Source organism: Lycorma delicatula, chromosome 5, assembly GCF_047948215.1.
Source record: "Lycorma delicatula isolate Av1 chromosome 5, ASM4794821v1, whole genome shotgun sequence".
NCBI classification, from domain to species: Eukaryota; Metazoa; Arthropoda; class Insecta; order Hemiptera; family Fulgoridae; genus Lycorma; species Lycorma delicatula.
This window is the reverse complement of record NC_134459.1, coordinates 23,261,969-23,286,279: the sequence shown is the minus strand read 5'-3', so window position 1 is coordinate 23,286,279 and position 24,311 is coordinate 23,261,969. Positions and strand designations below refer to the sequence as shown.

Genomic DNA, 24,311 nt, shown 5'->3' with positions numbered 1-24,311 from the left:
CCATGTGCGATTATGTACACCAAACCCCAGACATTGTTTCAGTGTCAGGAGTTTTTTCAGAACAAAATTGATTAGATGAAGGAACAAATTTTTGCGCATTGCAGGTGTACTAGACATGATGATAGTACATGAGCTGAAATAGAAAAATGTTTAAATGTGTAGGTCCACATTTGGCAAGGTCTCGATTATATTCCCTTTATAAGGAAGAAAAGCCTGTATTAAAGATCTGTACTGAGCACAAATTGTCCTTTTCTGTGGCTCATCAGGAATACAGAAAATCACCCAGCATGAGGAATCTTGTACAACCTGGTGTTAGTCTTGTCCAGGCTCTCTCTAACAATGTACAAAAAGAGAATGAATACTCATTGTACAAAAAACTAACCAAAATGGTAAAGGGTCTTTTAGACTAAGTAATGTCCCACACATCTGCTATTGCAACATTGAGCATAGGCAAGGAGAATGGTTACTTCTGCTACTAAGACCAATACTGGTTTACTGAAAACGACTTCAATCAATCGCTATCTTATAAAATTCAATACACCAATTAACACAGCAAACAACCATGATCTTTGTGAAGGGATCTATTAAAACATTGCCTGTTTTCCCAGAGAAAACAAAATGCATCTGCTTTTTTTGAATTTTTGAAAATTTTTTGTGTTAAATCATTAAAATCTCAATATTTTCTTTGGTATAATTTATAATAAAACCCCAAGCAAAAACATCCAAAGAAGTGATATCTGAGAGATGTAGGTGGCCAAGCGGTAACTGCTTGGCCACCTACATCTTTCTATTTTAAGATACTTTAAGTTATAAGGAAAAATGCAACCATAACAGATTTTTAATGAGAGTACTAAAAGTTATTTCTAAAGAATCTTGAAACAAATTTTGCTTATAGGTCAATACCTTAAGCACATAACATAATTAGGGAAAAAATTAATTATTACATATTTCGTACGGTATCATTAATGGTTTTCGTAAATAATCAATGAAAATGATAGCTAAATTTACTACATCCTAACCTTAACCCACCGGGTTGGTCTAGTGGTGAACGCGTCTTCCCAAATCAGCTGATTTGGAAGCCATGAGTTCCAGCGTCAAGTCCTAGTAAAGCCAGCTATTTTTACACGGATTTGAATACTAGATCGTGGATACCGGTGTTCTTTGGTGGTTGGGTTTCAATTAACCACACATCTCAGGAATGGTCGAACTGAGAATGTACAAGACTATATTTCATTTACACTCATACATATCATCCTCATTCATCCTCTAAAGTATAATCTAAACAGTAGTTACTGGAGGCTAAACAGGAAAAAGAAAGAAAGTGGCCATGCAGTTGGACTTCCTCGTCTGATCGAATATCTGGAGAAGTGTTTTCCAGGAACATGCTAACGTCTTCATAAAAGTGCAATGGAGCACCATTTTGTTGAAAACTTATCCTCCAGGAATGTGAGAAACAGCAAATTTTGCCCTGTCACAGTTCTATAACATCATTTTTTCCCGTCATAGCCGACACTTACTTTCAGTATGTTCCTTTCACTCTTGATTACTGTATGGAGTTTTCAGTACAAGAAATTTGACATTGTCTTTAATTATCCCAAATGTATGAAAAGTATCCTCATCACTAAATAAAATATTATTAAGATTGTTTTCAATGTGGTGATTATCTCTGCAGCAAACTGATATAATTGGCGGCAATCATTTGGTTTAATGTGAAGAAGCAGCTCTAACGTATTCTTGCAAATGGAGCGCTTATGACCGATGTCGTGAACAGTTGAAAAAGGAGGAATCTTCAGTCCATAACTAGATCGCGTAATAGACTTATCTGCCAGTGAATGTATCGCTTACTTTATGCACAGTCTCTTAACTAACTGAAACCTTCTGATGATTTCCAGTTTGTGAAACCCATCTTCTAGTCTCCAATTTGTATCCTTGGAATACAATAGATTTGGATGTAGGAGAATTGACTTTCAGTTCAGTTCATACAAGCCGTTGAACATACATAACTGATTGAAAGCAAAGCATAAACTGAACATTTTTTGTGGGGGGGGTCTGCATCTTGATGGACTACAATTGTGTTCAATTCGGTTTGTCTACACATGTATATTCTATTGACTCTGAGAGTATACTGAACAAATCTTTGAGAGATATTCTGTCGTTTGAGCCTACATTTAAGAGATAACAGTGACTGTTTTCTAAATTTTTTTATGCTCGTGAACGAAGCTACGTTTTATTACTCATGCTTGTTAGTTCTAATTTGCATGTTAAGTATTTTGAGTATTATTAAGGTATTAATCTGAAACTGATAGTCAAACTTTAACCCTAATATAGAATCATTAATTAAAATTAAACGTAAAAAAATCCTATTTAGAGAATAAAAACTAGAATTCAGATTTTTATAGGAAGAAAAAATGAAGAGGTTAATGAATCAGTTTTTCTCCAAGGGAAGTAATTTTGTTTTAATTGTTTTAAAACAAATTTTAACTTTTCCCTTTTATAAAACAATGCAAAATTTATTTTTATTTGTGATTATAGGCTCAGGTTATGTCATTTGAACACTTGTCCAAAATTCTACTTACCATTTGATCTCGATGTATTTAATAAATACTATATGTTAATTAATTCTTAACATTATATCTTATAATTATGGTAGATCATTCTTTCCATTATTAAATTATAACTAACTCAGCGGTGGGAGGGAGGCTTGGGTTAGATAATATCCAACCACAACTCCTTACAGTATGATGATTCCACAACAATGTGCAGAATAACATCCTGGAAATTGAAGATTATAAAGTAAAGTAAAATGTTAATGGCCAAATGATGAAGAGCTTGACAAACCACACAGTCAAACTCCTGGCCAGCATAGTTGTACAGTCCAAATATTCACCATGTTTTTTGGTTTTTTTTATGTAATATTCTTTTAAACAATTGATTGTTAAACTTTTTCACCCACCACCCACATTGAGAATCAAAACGTTTCTACCTAAAACTTACCAACTGTTTTTAAAACTGCAATTGTTTTTAAACGTGGCATATCCTATTTCTGAGTTGAATGTTACACTTTAAATGAGAGCAATTAAAATGCATATTTAGGTGTATAGTTATATAACTATATATATATCATTCATTCTAATTTTTTCAGGAGAGCAGAAAAACCTTTGAAATTGAATTAACAGAATGTAATATAACAGTTATATCATAAATTTAATCTAAGATTTCTAATTACCTGTATTTAAGATAAATTCTTTTTTTCATCTATTACTTGCTTAGAAGATTTCTTACAATTCAAAAAACATGTAGGTTATGTCAAACAATGGTGATCGGCTACATAGGGCCTTTTGAACTTGGATGTTTTAGTTATAGTTGAAAAATATGCTTTGAAAAACATCTGTCTGCCTAGAAACTTAATTTTGCCTGCTCTTTTCTTGAACTGAAACCTAATACAAGTGTTCATGATATTATTAGGTTTATATTATAAAATGTTTTTCTGAATTATTGAAATTACTAGGAAACAAAATAATTGTAGAGATAGAATGTAAAGATGTTACTTACAACAAAACACTTTCATTTTTTTAGATAACAGTACAAAAATACATTATAGGAGATATTTAATTGGTTAATTACCATTAGGTTTACAAACTAAAAATAAACTAATGAATAACTATTGCTTCATTAGTACACTGAAAATATAAAAACATTCTTAAAAATTAAAGACAAAAAAAAAATATAGTAACATTACAAGATATATTTAATTAGTTTCTTATCCTACTGACTTATATCATAACTAATCAGACTTTTATAAACAACAAATTAAACTTTGTATTGAATTATTATAATAAGATTTGCTAACTAAAAATAAAACTAATGAATAACTGTTGCTTCATTAGTATATTGTGAAAATATAAAAACGCTCTTAAAAGTTTAAAGTAACAGTTCTATACATTATAGTTTTACATAAATGTACAGTATAATATTATTTTATTAAAAATATTAATTTGTTGACACCTGTCTTTAAATTTTTTTTAAATTTCTTTTTACCTTAACATGTTCTATTGCGCTCCTCTTTTTCTGCATAACTGAATGGAAGACCATCATAGAAGGGCCAAAAATCTTTAACTTTTTTAAGCTCCTGGAGATTTTGATTTTTTTTTTGTGTCACTTATTGGGACTTGCCTCTTTTTTTTATAATCTCTCTTTTGCTTCTTTTCTGTTATTTTATCAGTCTGTCCATCTAATTCATCAATTGATTCTCCATCCTCACTTATCTTATTGAGTTGTCCTGATCTGGAAACCCATCTTTTAAATGTATCCTCTCCAAGATCAAGTGTCTAAAAAAAAAAAAATTCTACATACCCTTATCTTCCCTCCAGCATCATTTTCCAGTAGGTTGTCATGTCCCTCGAATTTGACGTTTTTGAGATGTGTGGAGCTTCTTCTTTTAATAATGGGCCTTGAATTAACTAAAGTTGTCACAAATGTTTGTTTTTCTTTCCATGAGGTAGGACTATGCCAAAAATGATTAAATATTTTCTGTTGCTTGGTATCAGATATCGTAGTGCACAAAAAAGTTGATTCGTTCTTTTCGAAGGTTCGGGTAATAAGACACGGTTACATCTACCTTTTAGGGATCTAGCTTCCTTTACAAGTGTTCCTACAACCTGTCTTCCAACTCTTTTATCCTAAATACTGTTTTCCTGAAGCTCTATGTTTTTTGTTTTTTTAAATTTATGTTTCATGTTTTTTATCTCGGCAATACTTAATTTTTTGGCTTTCTAACCTTATTTACTTCCTCACAAGAGGTGTTAGTCGCAGTAGGAATATTTGAGCCAACTTCCTCATTAATAACAATCAATTCAATACTAGGTCTTTCAGAACTTACCTCAGAGTCAATCAATGATGAAATAGCTCTTGAATTATTGTTTGGTGTGTTATTTGAGACAACTGTATCAATAAACTCTAGCTGGTCTTGTGAATATTCATTATTAGAATCTAAAAATATATAGACAGCAGTGTTACCTGAAATCGGTATCAACGAATTACAAAAAAGGATTCTATCTTCATTGGCCTCATCAAAAGAAGATACATTTTGTTGAACTAATTCGATACTGGCATTTGCATGTACCGCTGCTTTCAATATACCTTCAACTGATCTGGGGTACCTGAAAGAAAAAATCATAAAAGCTAATAATATGGTAGTGAACAAAAATTTATGAATGTTGGAATTTTATTTTATTGACAGAGCTACCAGATATTATTTAACCGATTTATATTGCTTACTTTATAGCATAGGATCGTGATGATCCTATGCTATAATCCTAGACCGAATGCCTTGCGTGATGCAAGGCATTCAGCATGTTAGATGTGCAAAGTGCACATCTAAAAAAAAGTAATTATCAAGAAATTATCAACTTACTAGAACATATTACCAATTTTAAATTTATTAAAATAAAGTTAAAGGATAGATTCGATTTAGTGTGTAAAAATGGCTGCAAAGACTGCAATTAAAAAAATCTTTTAAACATCAAGACTTACCAGTTTTGTCTAAAGGACAGGAGCTCTGGACTGCTTCTGTTTCAATTTCATTAACAAATTCATCTTTTTTTGCCCCTTGGGTTTCTAGAAAAAGAACATAATACAATAAAATCATTAACAAAAAAATGTGTAATGAATTTTCTATTATAAGATACTTTAGGTTATAAGGGAAAATGTAACCATAACAGATGTTTAATCGGAGTACTAAAAGTTATTTCTAAAGAATCTTAAAACAAATTCTGCTTATAGGTCAATACCTTAAGCAAATAACATAATTAGGGAAAAAATTAATTATTACAAATTTCATATGGTATCATTAATGGTTTTCGTAAATAATCAATGAAAATGATAGCTAAATTTAGTACATCCTAACCTTAAATTGAATTATACAAGTTATATTAAAAAGGAATTGAAATTAACTTACCAGTAAATTTTCTTGTTGCTAAGCTCAGTAGAAGTTCCCCACAACTAAAAATGGGATTACTTATTCATATTTTCAAAAACAAAGTTAAATCTACATAAAAAACCATTAACCACATGTGTTAATCACATTAATACAAGTACAAACAGCTGATTGCATGAAATCTGTTAAGTAACATCTGGTTCACATAACATAGTTCACCCTAAGCCATCTACATAACGATATCAAATAGAGAAAAACTCCCATGTGGATTAATGTTACACAAGAGGTTTCTAAAGTTGAGAAATATTCAGTTTTTACCTAGGAGATTTCTTTTTTTCACCACATAGACTTGTAGAGTTTGAAAATCTGATTCCAGTGATATACAACTCAAAATTGATTTTTGAGGCACATAGGAGGTTTCACAGAATGAATGATGATATATAATTATATAACAGCAGTGATAGCGTATTCAGTATATAACAATACAATTATTAAAACAAAGCTTTCAATTGAAAAATATTTTAGTAGGTATTTAATTTTAATTTGAAATATCAGAAAACATAGTTTTTGCCGTCACCTTCCTAGACAGCTTGAATGCCTCCAATTTTCAAAGGGGGCATTATCGCCCCCTTTGAAAATTGTTACGTGCCAAAAAGTGTTACGTGCTCTAAATACATATTTGTATATTTACAACTTTTATAAGATTTTTCCTAAGAAATTCTATAGGTCTTTCGAACAGTAATGAACTTCAGCTGGTTTTTTAGTGTTAAGATAATGTTTATAAACACTTCATAATGTTTTAAATTATAAACTGTCATAGAATTATATAATCCAACAGAAGTAAATGGAACACAAATGGTGAGTAGATGGTTATATTAATATTGGCAATGTTTAACATTGTCTTTGAAATTTTGTTTTAAATTATATTAAAAATTACTATGTAAAGGCAATCATTATTTCAAAAAAATGTTTTTCAATGTTTATTCATTGTAATGAAATGTTTTTAAATGAAATTCTTTTCTTGAAGATGCTTTTACAGATAAGATATTGCACAGGAAGATACAACTCTGAATGTACTATATTGTTTGTTTTGAAGAAGCCACTGTAGTTATAATTTCAAGTCATAAGAGTTCTTGAGAAAATTGTTGAATTTTTGATAAAGTTATTTTCATCCTAATCTGCATGAAATTATAAAGCTAATCTGTCTTAAAATCTTTTATTTTGATGTTCCTGATAAATTTTGTAATTAGTCATTCAATTAGGGTGGTTCAGTGTATAAATGTGTGAATCCTATTGTCAATGCAAATAAGATGTGAACTAATAAATAAAAAAAAACGTGCAGATTCAATAGCTAAGGGTGTCATTACATATTGATTCAGTTTTGTTTCTGATAAGCTAGAGTACATTTCAAAAGTTAGAAACATATCTTATTGCTATTTTATTTTAGTCCTTTTATTGCTATTACCTTGCTTATGTTACTGCTTGCTTTATTATCTTGCTATTTATTGCTGTTATCTAGTTTTCTTGAAAGATTAGTTTTCTGAAAGATTTCATCAGAAATTACTTCTGTGGAAATATTTAATAATTTTAGATTTTACATTTTTTTAACTAGCTTATTTGGTTTTCCTTTTTAAAAAAAAAGTTAAATATTTGTTTCATTAATTTATTTTCATCCATTCCAGTCAAGTGACCATAAAATTAGTTCTTTTTCTAATTGTATGACTTTTCAAAATTTTGGTAAAATTCTTCAGATTTGCTTAATTTAGCAGTATTATTTTGAGTTTTGGCCGTAAAGTTACAATTATTAGATTTCCCTAAGAAATTTTGTAAGATGAAAGCCACTTTGATTTTTTGTGTTCTGGCTTTTATTTTTTTCTAAAACATGTTCAGCATAATTATTTTGCTTTAAATTTTTAACTCTTGATTGATTCTTATTCTGAAATTTTCACTTTTTGGATTCTACTTTTATTATTGGAATCCATTATATAAAATTTGTAGCCTAATTTTGTTTGCACATTTTTCTAGTTCTTGATTTTAATTTTCTCTATCTAAAGTCTTTTACCAAAGTTATCAGATCATCAGCTAATGGTAAAACATTTACATTTAAATATTAAGATGTTAACCCCCCCCCCCCCCCATTTTTATTAAGTATTTTTATTTTCCTATTATATTCTGCAATTAATTTTTCCAGAGCACAATCGAGTAATATTGTAAGACCATCCTCTTGTCTCATTGTAGTTTTTATTTAAAAGGTTATTTTGATGGGTTACCATACTTTAACTTCTACTGCTATAGCGCTAGACAGGGTAGTAAAAAGCAACAAGAACACATGAAATAGATTTACATTATCAAATAAAATATAATACTGCTTACTAAGAAGTTAAACATTTTTACAACTTATATTGCCAATGTCTATCTACGTTTTAACCATTACTTTAATCTGGCATTATAGTATTAGTTTATAGCTAATAAACGTAACTGTAACATAACATTAACGTAACTGTAACATAATAAATAATAATTATTATAATCACCAATCAGCTGTCACTGATCACCGATGAGATCCGATTACAAATCCTGTTAATTGGATACACAATATAATACTGCCTATTAGGCTGTACATCATCCCTACTGTAATCTTCACACAAATTCTTATTTAAGTCCAATATTCAATATTATATCAGTTGGGTTTAAGGAAACACTTGCTGTTATGATTACATTTACTATTTGATCATAAAATTTGATTTGTGACCTCAAAAAGCAGCAACAGCACATGTATTCTTCAGGTCTAAAGTGAAGCGTATAATTAGAAAGGAAAGCTGGACGGATGTACGAGTAAAGTGTTATTAGAAGTGGATTTGCACGTTTGTTTCTAATGTTATAGAATATATATTGTTATATTAACATAATTTAACATTATTTGTACCTCCCTTAAGGTGGTACACAGTTACTTTGTACTAATTATAAATTGAAGGTGGGTTCAAGGATAGGATTTTTTTAAGGCAGACAGTTTTTTGAAAAACAAAGTTTTAACAGTTCATTGGTGGATCTCAATTTTTACACTGCTCAAAAACGAGTGTAATGTATTTAGAATGTGTATATACATACATATATATATATATATATATATGTGTGTGTTTGTATGTTTGTTCCAATTTAGCTGCACAACAGTTGAACCAATTTAGAAGTATGACTAAGTTGGATTCCTTATTTTACTGGGAGTGTCCTAGGCTATATATATATATGTATAAAAATTATACAATATACAAAATTGTCATCCACACTATATTATAGATTATATAACAACATTATAGATATTATAGATTTACAACATTATAAGTATACAGTTTAGTAAGAAGTCAATGCCACAATGCCAGACAGTGCATCCATCTCATTAAATGCAAAATAGAAAATCCACTCTTAAGTTAAATTTAAAATAAGGTTACAGGTACTTATTACACTACCCAGCAGACAGTTATAGAACCTAGGTATTATAGTTCTCCACTATCTTTCGGTAGGTAATTCCCTAATTTTTTATTGTTTTTTAGCTGCCATAATTCACACCTCTATTATTTTTCTTATGTTGATCTTTGGCAATGCAATCTATAATTGAATTTCAAATTAACTAGGACAAAGTAGATTTGGTTTAGAAGATAGAGTGGAAAAAACTTCCTTAAATTTAATAAACCATCAACCTGTAATAAAATTCACCTGATATTTCACTTAACAGTTGCATTTATATAAGCACAGTCACCATTATGGTGTATTCATGGAACTAATAAGCCGAAAGTATATGAAAAATTAAAAATTAGATATTTTATTTTAAAGCGTTATGAACTAATTTACTGACATAAGCCTAAATTATCCAGATCACTTGCATTACAGTTTGCAACTTATCAAGATTGTTATGAATATACTAGAGCAGTATCATACCCAATATAAATCAGCTGGTCATATAATAACCATATGTTTACTAGTAACTTTAAAGTGGTTGTCAAAAAAAATTGTCTCGTTATTTTAGATCTCGTATATCTATTACATAAAGATGAAAAGGGGTTTTGTTTGTTCGGGATAAACAAAAAACCACTTGATCAAACGCAACCAGATTTTTACCCATGTTTCTTGGGCATAACTGAGAAGGTTTTTTGATGTATTTCATTTAAAAAAATCTCTGAAGAACCAACTGATCAATTGCTTTCACATTTTCAGGATACATTTGTATTACACCAGGGAAGGTTTTAAGCCACAGACCGAGGCTCTTGCTCCCTTGAACATTAATATATGTATTATTTTTTCACCCCCAAGGAGCGTGAAGTTGTAAATTAAAGATATTCTTTACGGAAAAAAAAAAAGATTAATTCTTTTACTTCATTATTAGGGCAAAGAAATAAGTTATGAATTTTTCTGTCAAAAGTGTGTGTACTTTAGTTACTTTAGCTATTGTTATTCTAACCCACCGGGGGTCGGTCTAGTGGTTAACTCTTCAGCTGATTTGGAAGTCGATCTTTCTAACGTTCAAATTCTAGTAAAGGCAGTTACTGTTATACGGATTTGAATACTAGACCGTGGATACCGGTGTTCTTGTGTTTCAATTAACCACAATTCTCAGGAATGGTCGACCTGAGACTGTACAAGACTACACTTCAAACCCATCATCCTGTGAAGTGTTACGGTGGTTCCGAAGCTAAACAGAAAAAGAAAGGTTAAAAGCTACTGTTATTCTGTCTTTTTCTAGTTTCTTTTTCAGGTTTCTATATTTTTTTGTTATTTATCAGTATATAGGTCTGAATATTTGTTATTTATCAGTATTATTCTCACACTAATGAGCATAATGAACTCTAATGAGCATGTCCAGGGGAGCGTAGCCTTCTAGGTAGACGGGAATGGCGACCGAATTTAACTCTTTGGGTGTTCAAGGCGCCGTCCCTCTGTAACACAGGAATGGCGAGTAGTAACACAGGCATTGTCCTTTGCAATGATCTGTATGGATAACCTATTTATTTGTATATATAAATTGTATTTTTTTTTTTATGAAAGTGAAATTATTTCATTTTAGTCCTTGGTTTATAGAACATTTAAAGAACCCAATTATAAAAACTAGTTTATTTTTCAAGAAAAATTGAAAAGTAGTATATTCTTTTTGTATTGTATAAAACAAGAAATAAAAAACTGTAATAAAATTATTATCGATTGTAATAAAGGAGTTGTCACTTCTGACAACTGAATATACTATAGAAAAAGTAACATATGAAACAGATCGCATAAGTTAACAACTATGGTTACCGCATAATAAATATATTTTATTCTCCTTATGTCAACAAGTATGTATTTTCTTTGTCACAACCAATTGTTTTCTGAAAAACTGATCTTTTACATACATTATCTGAAGAAATTTTGCATAGTGACGTACAATTTCTTCTTCTATAATACTTGTGAGTTAGACTTGTATGTATGTTGTTCAGCATGGTTCAAAATCCATCTAAAAGGACCCATTTTGGTGGACTATGGTGAACCATTAGTTGGATAAAGACTTACATAATTGGTTATTTTCTGATCTGTTAATGCTGAATGTTAATTCTGTTGAAACTCATTTTAATTTAAAAGTCTAACATCCCAGCTTCTAGGAGATGATGCAGATGAAATTCATACTTTTTGCTTTTAGAAACAAACATTTTTTTTTGTGTAATAAAATATACAATTATTGTTTTATTTATTACTTTTGTCATGTTTAAAGGAAATGAAAGGCAAAATTTTAATTTTAATTGTAATTTTTTAAAAATATGATGTTATTAGTAATATTTGAATATAAAAAATTTACTTATATTAAGAATGAGTAATGATAAATGTAGCTTAATAAGAAATCATTCAACAAGAAGTTTATTAGTTTTATTGCAACAGATTACAAAGATGTAGAGTAATTACTTACGTATAATGGGTACTTACGTATTAGCCCATCGACCATAACTATAATGATCCTGTAACTTTGAAAATAGTTCAAAGTTTACGGGATCATTAACATATTTTACGTATTAAATATATAACATTATTGCTTATAAATTAACCAAATTTAACCTAAGCTTGCTTCATTCGCTAACCTCGACTAATTAACAGTAATGTTTTTATTATTTAAATAATAAATAATTGCAATAATTACTGAATTTATTATTTAAATACTCAAAACATTACTGTGTTAATTAGACAAGGCTAGCGAGTGAAGCGAGCATAGATTAAGTTTGGATAAATTTATAAAATAAATAAATATAAATGGTTATAAAAATGGTAGTATAATGGTTATTTCAGGTGATATTAACAGTAACCCAAAAGTTTGCTATTTATTGGTCAATAGACTTATACATAAGTACCGTTGATTGTTATCATCTTTTCTTTACATTACTATTTTCTATGTATTTTTTCTATAGTTAGGTGTGTGTTTACAATTTTATTTTAATTTATAAGTGGCATTAACTTTAATTTTCAGTAACCAAATTCTAACAGCATGGATCTACCTTTGCAAGGTGTTACTTCACCAAATATTGTTAAATTTTAGATATTTGAAAACTGATTTATTAAATATAGCCTTGGAATTTTAATCTTATAAGTTTTAGTTTTACTTTAATCTTCTAAGTTGCTTCTTTGTGAAACATTTGAGGTGGTTTTAAGATATCATTTCATAAGGAGAATGCAACTATCTACCTGTTCCCAGGTTAATATGAAGTTCCCTTTTACAGAAAATGTTTTCAAAAATCTTAAATTTAAAATGAAAAAAAATGTTTTTCTTTTCAGCTAGCCATGGAACACATGTAGCAGCAATAGCAGCCGCAAATTTTCCAGATCTACCTGAAAAAAATGGTGTTGCTCCTGGGGCACAAATAGTATCATTGTGTATTGGTGATAAAATGTCTGAACATCCATTTCCTTCTTTTATTTTATTATTATATTTAACAATTTTAAAGTGAGCAGTCTGTACTGGAATAAATTATTACTTTGGTAATAAGCGAATTAATATTTTTCATATAGAATTATGATCAAATATTGTAAGATAGCAAAATGGTTTTATTTCGTATTGCCTAGTTAATCTAAAATGCTAATAACAAAAAAATGTTACATGAAAAATCTGGTATTTATTTTGCAGTTGAATGTTGAATGGAGTACCCCAACCGACTCTACCATATCTAGTTTAGTTATAACAGTAGTCATCTTAGATTCTATTTGTAATGTAAAGACAATATAGTTGTTGACAGATCCTGTAACCAAATACAGATTCATTAACTTAAGACAACAAAATTAGAATGTTCTGTTAGGTATGCAGAGTGGATAGCTATAACATTAGAGTAAAAATTACTAATGTAACTAACACGACTTTATGAATGTCCTTGAGTGTATTTCTATAATTTTTCAGTCATTCCTTTGTTCTTTTTGAACCGATCTGTATTATTTTTCTCCATATGTATTTAACAAGTACTACTTATTAACAAATTTTGTAGAATGCAATTATTGTCTTACTTTTAAAACTTACAGATTATTTCCACCTCACTAGCCATAATTTTAAGCGTACCATCAAAAATTTTAGTCGGCAAACCTTTAAAATTGTTAATAAAAAATGTGTGTAATTTGTTTTGTTTAAACAGTATTCTTTACCTTTTCAGCTATGTTTGTTTAGCACCTATAGTGGATTTTGTAACAATATCCTCTATTGAATAACAGGAGCTAGACAGAATTATAATTAAAAAAGTAATGTTAGTAACAATGGTAGCTAAAAATCAGCACTATCTGTAGTCCTGAATAAAATCAAAGATCACTAGTCAGTATGAACAGCGATGTGATAAAATGTTCAAGACTCCTATACACCATTCTCCTCATTTGTGCTTAGATGACATTAGCATGTGATATTGAACTGTAAGTAGGAGGTCACATCACATTCACTTTCAAAAAACACAAATGCATGTTCATTTTAAGGTCTTTTTATAGGACTACTAAAACTATGTACTATACTATACTATACTCTTTATACTATAGAAATCAATTTCAACTTTGTATCTGCAAATAGCACTTACTTCTGCAAGACTTTGTTTAATATGCATTCTTTATTAAGATTGAAAAATATTGATTAGAATGAATATTTCAAGTAAAATTAATTGGAAGACAAAAGAGTTCTCTTCAGTTTATAACTCAATTATTTTCACGCTGTGTTGATTATATCTACTTATAAAGTTAACAAATAGAAATTTTATGTATTTATGAATAATGCATAGATTGTAGATGTGAACATTAATCTTATTTCTTAGTTTTGTATTTTCATTATAATTATTTTATAAAGAATTTGCCAATTTCTGTAATGAAGGCTTTGTGACTTCAATTTGTTATCACAGGATTTTTTTTTTTGCTTATATAATTTGATTGAGTTGGTGTAGATTATAATTTTTTTTTTGTATTAAAAACTGGCTTTTTAATTTGTTACATTTTTTCAGGTGATAATCGTTTGGACACAATGGAGACTGGAACAGCAGTTGTTAGAGCCATGATTCATTTGATGAAAAATCATTCCCAAAATAAAATACATGTCATCAACATGAGTTATGGAGAACTGTCAAATTTTTCTAATTCAGGGTAATATAATTATTATTATTATTGTTTATTTTACAGTTAAAAATAATAATACTAAATTAATTCTCATGAATAAAACCTTTATTGTTAAATTACTTTAAACATTTCTTTATTCTCTGCAACTTGTTACTTATCCTTTGGGAAGAAAGTATTATTTATGATTTATGTTGAGGTATTTGTTCATTAGCATAGTTTGATACTAAAAAAAAAAAAAATAAACATTGTAAAAGTTTCTTCATTTGTGTATTAATGCTGTATAATTTAATTTCTAGTAAATTTTGAATAGCATCCTTTTTAATCACAGAATGGTTTTTAATAGCTTCTCTAATTATTAGTCAGTAGTCAACTTATGTCAGTAGTTAACTTGTTTTGGTTGTATTTAGTTAATAAAATTTAAACATTAATTTTAAATTTTAAATCCATGAGGAAGATTTAAATTTCAACATAAAAGAAACTTAAATAGACTAATATCAATAAAATTTTCAATTGAAATATGATGTCCAAGAGGAACAAAAGTAGCCTTGGAACTTAGCCTATCCATACTTCTCTGGAAGCTATTATTAACTTGGCTGCAAATGTATTTTTACAATTTTGATTATTTTTTTTTTTTTTGAGTATTTTGTTTGATGATTTTAACAACTATTTGTTGTAAAACACAATCCACATCAGCTGATATTATTTAAAAATAAATAGATAAATAAAAATATTATCCTAGTGCTTGTGATTTATCATTTAAATCTTTAAAACACAAATAAATAATTTTTCATTGTTCATAAAAATAAAAATACTTTACTTATTTGCTGCATGTTAGTTGCATTGTAAAGTTATTTATCAGCCTTCAACTTTAATGGCACAGATAAATCATAATCAAAATTATCCTCTTTATTAAAATTGGAACTATTACCAAGATCACCTTCACCTTCCCAAACAATTGGAAAACTATCCATTGTATGTTTTATTATATAGTTTTTATGCCAGTAATTCTTTTCCAGTGATATTACATATTGAATAAATCCTTGCCATAATTCCTGTGTTTAGTTCATGGCTTCATTGACCAGTCCCTACAAATTCCATTAACTAATATATTATGTGACTGTTCATGATGCTTGATTTCAGACTATGCCAGTTTAACAACTTATTTTTTTTCTTCTGTTATTGCCTCTTCATATCTTTGTTATTGCATCTCCAATCCTAGTCCTCTTTGATGTAGTCCCCTTATGACTACAAACACTTTACTTGCTGAAAACATCTTTTGTGGTCCTCTTTTGGAATTGTTACTAGCCTTCTGTTAAGTTCATCACTATATCCTGCCGGCTGACAAATGGTATTATCTGTGATTTTGTGAGTGTGTAGAACATTCAGAAATCATAGGGAGCCTTTCAGAAATCTGGTTAGTAAGGAGCCTGGAGATCTAAGGAACTCTATCCCTGACCAAGAAATCCTAGATCAGATGTGACAAATGCTGGGTATGTTATCATGATGCAATTGTAACTTGTGTGATACTACAGGTTTAGTTTTGCGCTGAACCTCTAGATAGTATTGTTTGTTGAAAGTTGGCTTCTGGTGTGTATTAGTGATGCACAACCCCAGTAATAAAAAAAAAACTATTATTACTTTTACCTAGATCTTGGGAACATCCTCCGGGACAACTTAACATTGGTTTCTGGGCCAAACCCATACATCCAAAACTCAACACCAGTTATCATGGTGTTAAATTAGGATCATCATTGCTGCTTCACTCCATTTTGCCCTACATATGTCAATATTAATTTCTTTTTGTTCAAGTGAAGGGGCATTTGCCACACATTTTGTGGTTGTTCTATATACACAGCTAAATTGCATTATAAAATCATGTATACAGAACTATCACTAATTCCAAATGTCATTTGCAATTTTTCATTCAGCCAGCTGATGATTTTGGATCACTTAATTGGTGTTTCACTTCAGTTGAGAAATCCAATTTATCCAATAAAGCCGGTGCACCCCAAACCAGGAAACTATTTCCATTTTCTTATACATGGATCCATGTCTATCACTGTAAGTGCCTATCATTTATTGTCTATTTTACTGTTGATTTTGAAGGTGGTTTGACATCCACCTACATGGTAAGTGAGTGTTATCCATCATTATGTTCAAATTCAGTGAAAGAATTAGAAAAATTTTGTCCATTAGTCATTTTTTGAAGTCATTGTTATTCATCTGCCTGTGGTAACCTCTCTTTAATCTTTCACTAGCTGTAAAGTATAATTGTGATTTGAGCAAAAATATGACTTCTGATCCAATATATACAAATAGAAGCTATTGATTTGAAGAACTAATATACTCCATCCATTTTATCTACATTTTCTAAAAGTTAACGCAAGATTCCTTGAATCCAAAATGACGGTGTTGATTTATAAGCTTTAAAATTAATGTGATCATTGATAATGCAAAATATGAAGTGAAAATGTGTAATTCAGTGTCACAAGAACATTTTTTTTTTTATTACGTGTAAATTTTTTTTCTAGACCTCAAAAACAAGTAAAAAATAGAACATTTCCAATTTTTTTATTCAAATTCAACTTTAAAAATTTGCATTTCATTAAAACTTAACTGTTGGTGGAATATATAAATATTTATTAATTTTCTTTTTTTTTTAGGAAAACAATTTAAATTTTTTGTCTTAATAAAGACATTAATTAGGTTTTTAATTTTTAAAGGCTTTAATTTAACAAAGGCTTATTATTAATAGTAAGAAAATTCAGCTGAATTGAATTTTTTTTTTAATCTTGTAACAAAGTTGTTATTGCGCTTTTTTTATGTTTCTCAGCCAATATTTACTGCAACTAAGAATATTTCATTTCTGTATTATAAGTCCACTATAGTTGCTTAATTTCATTAATACTTAAGATAAGGATTTTTGTACCATTTACTCAAAAATTTTACTGAGAATTAATGAATTAGATTTAGACATATACAAAATAGAAAAATAGTTTATTTAAGATAAAGTTTGTTATAACTGCTAGTTTGCTTTAATTGTACCAAGCTAAAAGAATGTAATCATTATTGGACAAGTATTTTTTTTCAGTAACTGGTTAATTTCTTATTTACAGGAGACTGTGAGAACTGATGAATGAAGTAATTGATAAATACGGTACTGTTTGGGTAGCTTCTGCTGGTAATCATGGACCTGCTCTTAGTACTATTAGCAGCCCTCATTCATCAATGCACACAACATAATAGGTTAGCTGTATTTTTGTTTTTCTTTTGTTTACTGATTTTTGTTTTTGTAAAATGTTGGGTATCAATAGCTCTTAATTTAAAAAAAAATGAATTTGAATATCTTATTAAACATCATAAAACACTACTTAAGTATAACCTACATATTCTTTTGTTTTAACTGTTTATAAAAAAAGATCTGTCGCTTCTGTATACAGGCTATTGCTGGGAAAAACTCTTTTCAGGCTGGTTTATTGGTTGAGTTTCAAAAACTTGCAAGTTTGTTCCCTGTGAATTTCTCAGAGTAATATCATTCAGTTGTCCTCCTGTAACTTTTTATTTTGTGTCTGTAAGATAATATATTTTGATAAAAATATATTTCAAACAATTTTGAAATAATATATTCTAAATGATGTTCAGCAAATCTTTTGCAATTTGGGATGGGATCTTGACTTTATCATCTGTTATTCTTAAACTTGAGCCAAAGTTTATGTCTTGCTTAGTTAAAAGTGTTTGTCATCTGAGCTCATTGTGCAAATAATTGGAACCGTAGTAATTTTTAAAATCTTAATATTCTGATTACTTATGAGGTTTATAGGTGGCTACGTACTAATATAAAGTAAGTTTGAATTAATTTTATGTTGAGCAAGTGAAAAGGGAAGTATAAAGTAAGTTGTTAAACATCTAGGTATACTTTAAGTCATCAAAAAACATTAAAGGTAAATTAAAAAACGTCAAAACAATACCTGAGCTAGATCAGAATCCTTTTATTAAAAATAAATATTTGATTAATCATGTAATTAGTGAGGTCAATAAATTGCAATTGCATATAAAATTTTTTGTTCTTTAAAATATGTTTTTATTTTTTGTGAGTGTGGCATAATGCTGAATCTTGTTGGATTTGTTTCTGTACCTTTGTGCACTGAATTATGATGTATTCATCATTTTTCAATATAACATCCTCTGGTGCTAATGAATTGGCCTGTAGAATGTAAAATATCTTCAAATGTTTTTTTCCTTGGATTGTTGGATAAGGGTTGATAGTCACTCATTGGAAAACATTATCTTTGCAGTCACCTTCTTTCGTGTTATTAGTGATGTGTGGATCACATAAGCTTATTTGTACATTACAGCATTAAGAGCTACGTTCTAGGTGCTTGGTGATCTGTTCATGCAGTCTGCAGTGAATAGTTGTCACATGTACATTTTTCTCCATTGGCTACTAATTCTTGATTTATTTCCTCACAGTAAAGTCAATTTTACTTTTTCTTTTTAATAACCTATGAAGAAGTTTTTTTCTTTGATCACACTTTTTTCTTTTAGGAAAAAAGGAATCAGCTTCATTAAATTGCTTTTAAATAGCATTTGCTGTACCGAAATCACAATTAAAAACTATTTATGTATTATTCTGGTTTACTGTTAAAGAAAACCAAAACTTTGCGTTTTTCCCAAAACTTTGAAAATTGCATCCTTGCACATGCACAAGCTATAGAAAATTTAAAACTGTGATTAATAACAATGCCCTGAATAAATTTTGACAAAACACTATTTAATACTCACTAATTACTAAATCAAAGTACTGTAATTTCACATTACTCTGACTACATAGTGTGAACAGTGGGTGTAGCTACAATATATAGAGAAACAAAAACATTTCCTATGTTTTTGATGTTAGGATTAATTTGCATGCAAATGTTTACAATCAGGTAATAAACTAGCTTTTTTAAATTGATTTTTGACTCCAAAAGCTTGATTTGTCATTATGATTGAAATGATGAGGTATGAGGTTAATATTAATTTTTTTTCATAACTATGACTAATTTTTTTTCTATGCAGTTACAGTAATTCCATTTATTCAGTTGCTCTATAATATATAGCTTTAAGAGTTAAGCTTTTTTGTCATTAGTAAAATTTAGACGTATAATCAAATTTTATTTTCATATTCATTAAATATCTCAGTTATTGGTTTAAATAAATTCACTGATTTATTAGTTCTTTCTTTACATTTCATTTGTGTAAAATCTGCAACATTGTCGATAACATTTTTTGCTTTTATAAAAAAAATTATATTGAATAAAAAATGAATGTTCACTAACACCTTTACAAAAGTTAACGTCATAATTTGTTTTCCTGGTAATTATGTAACACTGTATTTTCACAAGGTAAAATTGTTTATAGAAAAGGTGCATGTTGTTTTGGCAGTACAATGAAAAGTTGTGGATATAGCCTAAAATGTAAGCCTGTAAAACTGAATTACACATGTTTCCACAATACTTGCTTCTGGTCTGTCCTGTACATTTTCATATCTTACATTGTACACAGTAAACACTTAATATGTCAAGAGTTTTTTACCTTTGTCCATCATCCCTCTGTGTTCATAGTATTATGTAAATGTAAATTTTGATTACATTTTTGTGGGAAAATATTCAGTTATTATTAACTAACAGATTAAAGGAATCATTAAAAATAAGTTATTTGATTATAAGAGAATGAACAAATCATATGGGGAAGTGATATCATATCTGTAAGTGATGATGGAAAATTGATCAAGTAGTTCATGGATATGCATTGTTATCAGAAAAGCTTGTTTTTTCCATGTGCTAGTGTATGAGGTGTGATAGAAAGTTTTAAGACAGGTATCATCAGCGAAATTGTTTTGTCTTTAAATCATCATGAAAAGATCACCACAATATCTCTGTTCAATAGAGATTGGCATCCTAGTTGAGTGAAGACATGTTTCCAGTTTTCAGTGAATTTATTTCACAAATTGAATAAAAAAACAGAACGATGAGTTTGCAACAAATTTTATTTAAAAATTGGGAAATCAGCTTTGGAGATTTATGAAAACAGCTTTTGGGGATAAATTCTGAACTGACCAAATATTTTAATCTGGTTCAAAAGATTCAAAGATGGCCATGAACCATTTGAAGATGACCCTTGGTTCAGTTGGGCTTTTACTTCAAAAACCAACAAAAACATTGTGGAAGTTCATAATTTAATGTGCTCTGACTATAGACTTAGAATTAGGGAGATGGCTGATGAACTAAATTTAAGTCTATGCAGTTCAGTCAATTTCAACTGAAGATTTGAACATGCATCAATTGTCCACAAAATTCATTTTGAATTTTTATCAGACCAGCAGAAACAACACAGAGTTGAACTGCCCTAAGAATTGATTAATCAGGTCGAAACTGACCCAGATTTGTTAAATAAGATAATTACATGGCAACAAGTCATGAGTTTCTCAAAATAACTCAGAAACAAAGGTACAATCACTGCAGTCAAAGGATCCAAGTTTGCTATGACCAAACAATGCATAAAAAAGTTGTTCAAATGTGAAGATAATGTTAGGGGTCTTCTTCGATTCTGCAGTCAATGTTTATCACAAATTTGTTTCTAAGAAGCAGACAGTTTACCAGAAATACTATAAAAGTGTCGTTCAGCATTTGTGCGAAAAGAAAATGCCTGCACTCTGGCAAAACAAGCATTAGATCTTCAACCACCACAATGCACTCACTGTACTTTCCAATAGCAGAATTTTTGGCCAAATTCCTGTGCTTCTTCAACCCTCCTATTCCCCTGATTTAGCCTCTGCCAACTTCTATCTGTTTCCTAAAGTGAAATTTTCATTAAAACGATTTGACTCAGTTGAATTTCTTCAATTGAATCAATGACATTTCTTCCAAACACCGCATTGGAATTTGTGCGGTCAGTTAGAAGGGGGCTGCTTTGAAGGAGATCCATCACAATAGTCTGTAAGTATTGCCAGTCTTAAAACGTTTTAATCACACTAAATGTAATAAGACCTATGATATTTATTACCAGTGTTTCATCTAATGGCTAGTTCATAACCTTTTTTTTATTCTAATAAAGCATCAGGAATTCCTTTTCTTCATTTATGCACTTTTTATCAACCTCTGATAATTGCATATTAAATATATTATTCTTTTATTGATATTAATTTTCCAAAGGATTGACTGAAAAACTAATTGTTAAACTAATACTTAGTTCTCTTGTTTAGATTGTTTTATTGTGACATATCATCACTTGCTTAAAAAAAATATCCAAATAACACTCTTGCTCAGTGTACCGGTTCAAAAGTCTAAAGCATTTTGTTTTGGGCACTTTTGGTTCCCTACTTGGAAATATTTATATAAATTAGTAGACAAACTTTAGAGGGCTTAAATTACTAATAAATCATGTCCTCTTTTGATTGGTGACAGTGTATATAATGCACTTTCTCTTTTACCAAGAACTTACTACACTACCAGTCCCGTTGGTAAACAGAGTAAAAATGTTACTTGTGGGGGTAAATATCAGTTTTATTTTGGTGGGCTTTACATAGTAACATGTATCAGTAATATACTTAGCTTATTGAACAAAACAATAGAAAACCACTTTCTCTGGTAAGCTGCAAGTGGATCTGGTTATTCTGAGAATGGTATGTCATTTTTGGGAGCAGTTGATGTCAATTTGCCTTTGACCGATTATGTTATCTAATTTATACTTTCTAAACATGGTCTCTAATCCGATTTCTTTCAATGGTACAGATAAGTGATTTTTTTTGCAAGGTAAATGTAAGTGTACTTCAATGAAATAAGTTGGGGTATTATTAATAATAATTTAATCTTTGCTTTGACAATTTATGTAGAAATTACCTTGTTTTGTGAATGAGATTCCATTGGTTAATTTGATAATTTTGGTGATGAAGCACACGTATGTACTTATAAATCTGTTTGACAGATGTTTCTTATTAAAGGGCATTGTAAAAAACTGGGATTCCTTACATTGAAACTTTGCATCAAACAATAGTGGTTGAACAAATTATTTATCAAATTATTTTGTACTACCATTATTACCATATCAATCTCTTGCCTTAGAACACCAGTGAAAGTATCTGCATAACTGTTTTTATTATGAAGAAATGCAGTTAAGGTGGGTTATAGTTGCTATGGAAGCATTCAGATTATTATCAAGAAAAGTGAAGATATTGTATCTGTAAGAATAGAAAAGTAATAGTAATATCTTTCATTACTTTTATATAGGTCATCAAAAAAGTTTGCAGCAATTTAAATAAATCGTATTTCAGAAACTACTAGAGCTTATCAAACGAGTATTTTTTTCTTAAATTTACAAACTCAAAAAGTTTCTTTACATACCTTAGAATGTTTCAATATGAGCTCTGTTGGTTGCTGTGCAAACATTCAGCCGATAATTGACTTCTGCCCAGGTCTGCTGGTTTGTCACAGGCATAACTGTGGCAATAGCAGCGGTGATCTGTTGTCTTAAATGTTGTACATCCCTGATCTTTTCACTGTAGACAATGTATTTAACCTTTTCCCATCACAATGATCCGCGGTTGATTAGCGCTCCGCGAATAATGTTGGTATCTGATTGCCTCCCTTCATAGTCTTATGCTACCCTCTTGTGAAAAAATTTCAAAAAATTACAGTATATTAAAGAGATTTAACAGATTCTGACAAAAAAGAACCGTTACGATTGGATATTTTTTATGCCTTTAACAATAAAAAAATTGAAACAGTACAAAAATTACGATAATTTAATTGCAGAATTTTTTGCGCATTTCTACCGTGTTTTTTATTAGCGAAAATTTTTTTTTTTTGCTTTGTGTTTATGAAACATGGTTTGCTGATTTTAAAAATAATTCTTTCAAGCAAATCGGTTGAAAATTGGGCAAAATATGATGAAAAACCCATGTCATAAATCACAGATTAGTAACATGTTAGTATAAGTGAAAATAGATTCAGAAAACTACATTTTATAAAAATCTCCACCAGTCAAAAGGCTATCCAGATTGACAAAAAACCATTTTTACTGTGTACTCTTATTCATTACGAATCGATGTGTGTTACATGTTTACCGATATCATTTGTCAGAAAAGATATTTATAGACCTCAAGTAAAAGTGACGTATTTATTATGTGTTTCAATACATCGATATGTTGCTAGTAAGATAAACTATTTTTGTAAATAATAAATAAATCCGTAATCCTCATAGCAATTATAATATACAAGTCACACACACACACACACACACACACCAGCACATTTCTGAGAAAAAATGGTCATATTCTTTCTAGTCTAAATAAAACATTTTACATCGTATAAATGTCGTTCAAATTGTGTAATAAAACTGATTCCTTTGTGAATATAAAAAAAATAACCGACTTAGATCCCATATAAAATGATTTTGTACAGCGTTTTAAAACTGATGCCGCACATACCCAGTTCCAAGGCTACATGATCTGAAAAGGTTAACATATCCTCATAGAAAAAAATCTAGGGGTGTCAAATATGCGCTTCTCAGAGGCCAAAACACAGGACTGGCCCTACCAATCCAACAATTAGGGAATCTCTCATTGAGAGTGCGTCAAACGCCTAGGCTAAAGTGTGGAGGCACACCATCTTGTTGAAACATTATAGCAACATTACGTTCTTGTTCAATTTGGTCAACTTGCAGGAAAATGTACAGCTGTAGCATTTCTAAATAAACATTCCCTGTGATAGTAGGCTCATGAAAAAAGAATGAGCCAGTCACACAATTGTACATCAAA

The 24,311-nt window shown here is 29.6% G+C and overlaps 1 pseudogene; it reads left to right on the top strand.

The window, feature by feature from the left end:
- LOC142324807 (tripeptidyl-peptidase 2-like) overlaps nt 1–24,311 on the top strand; it is a 112,381-nt pseudogene that overhangs the window by 73,744 nt on the left and 14,326 nt on the right.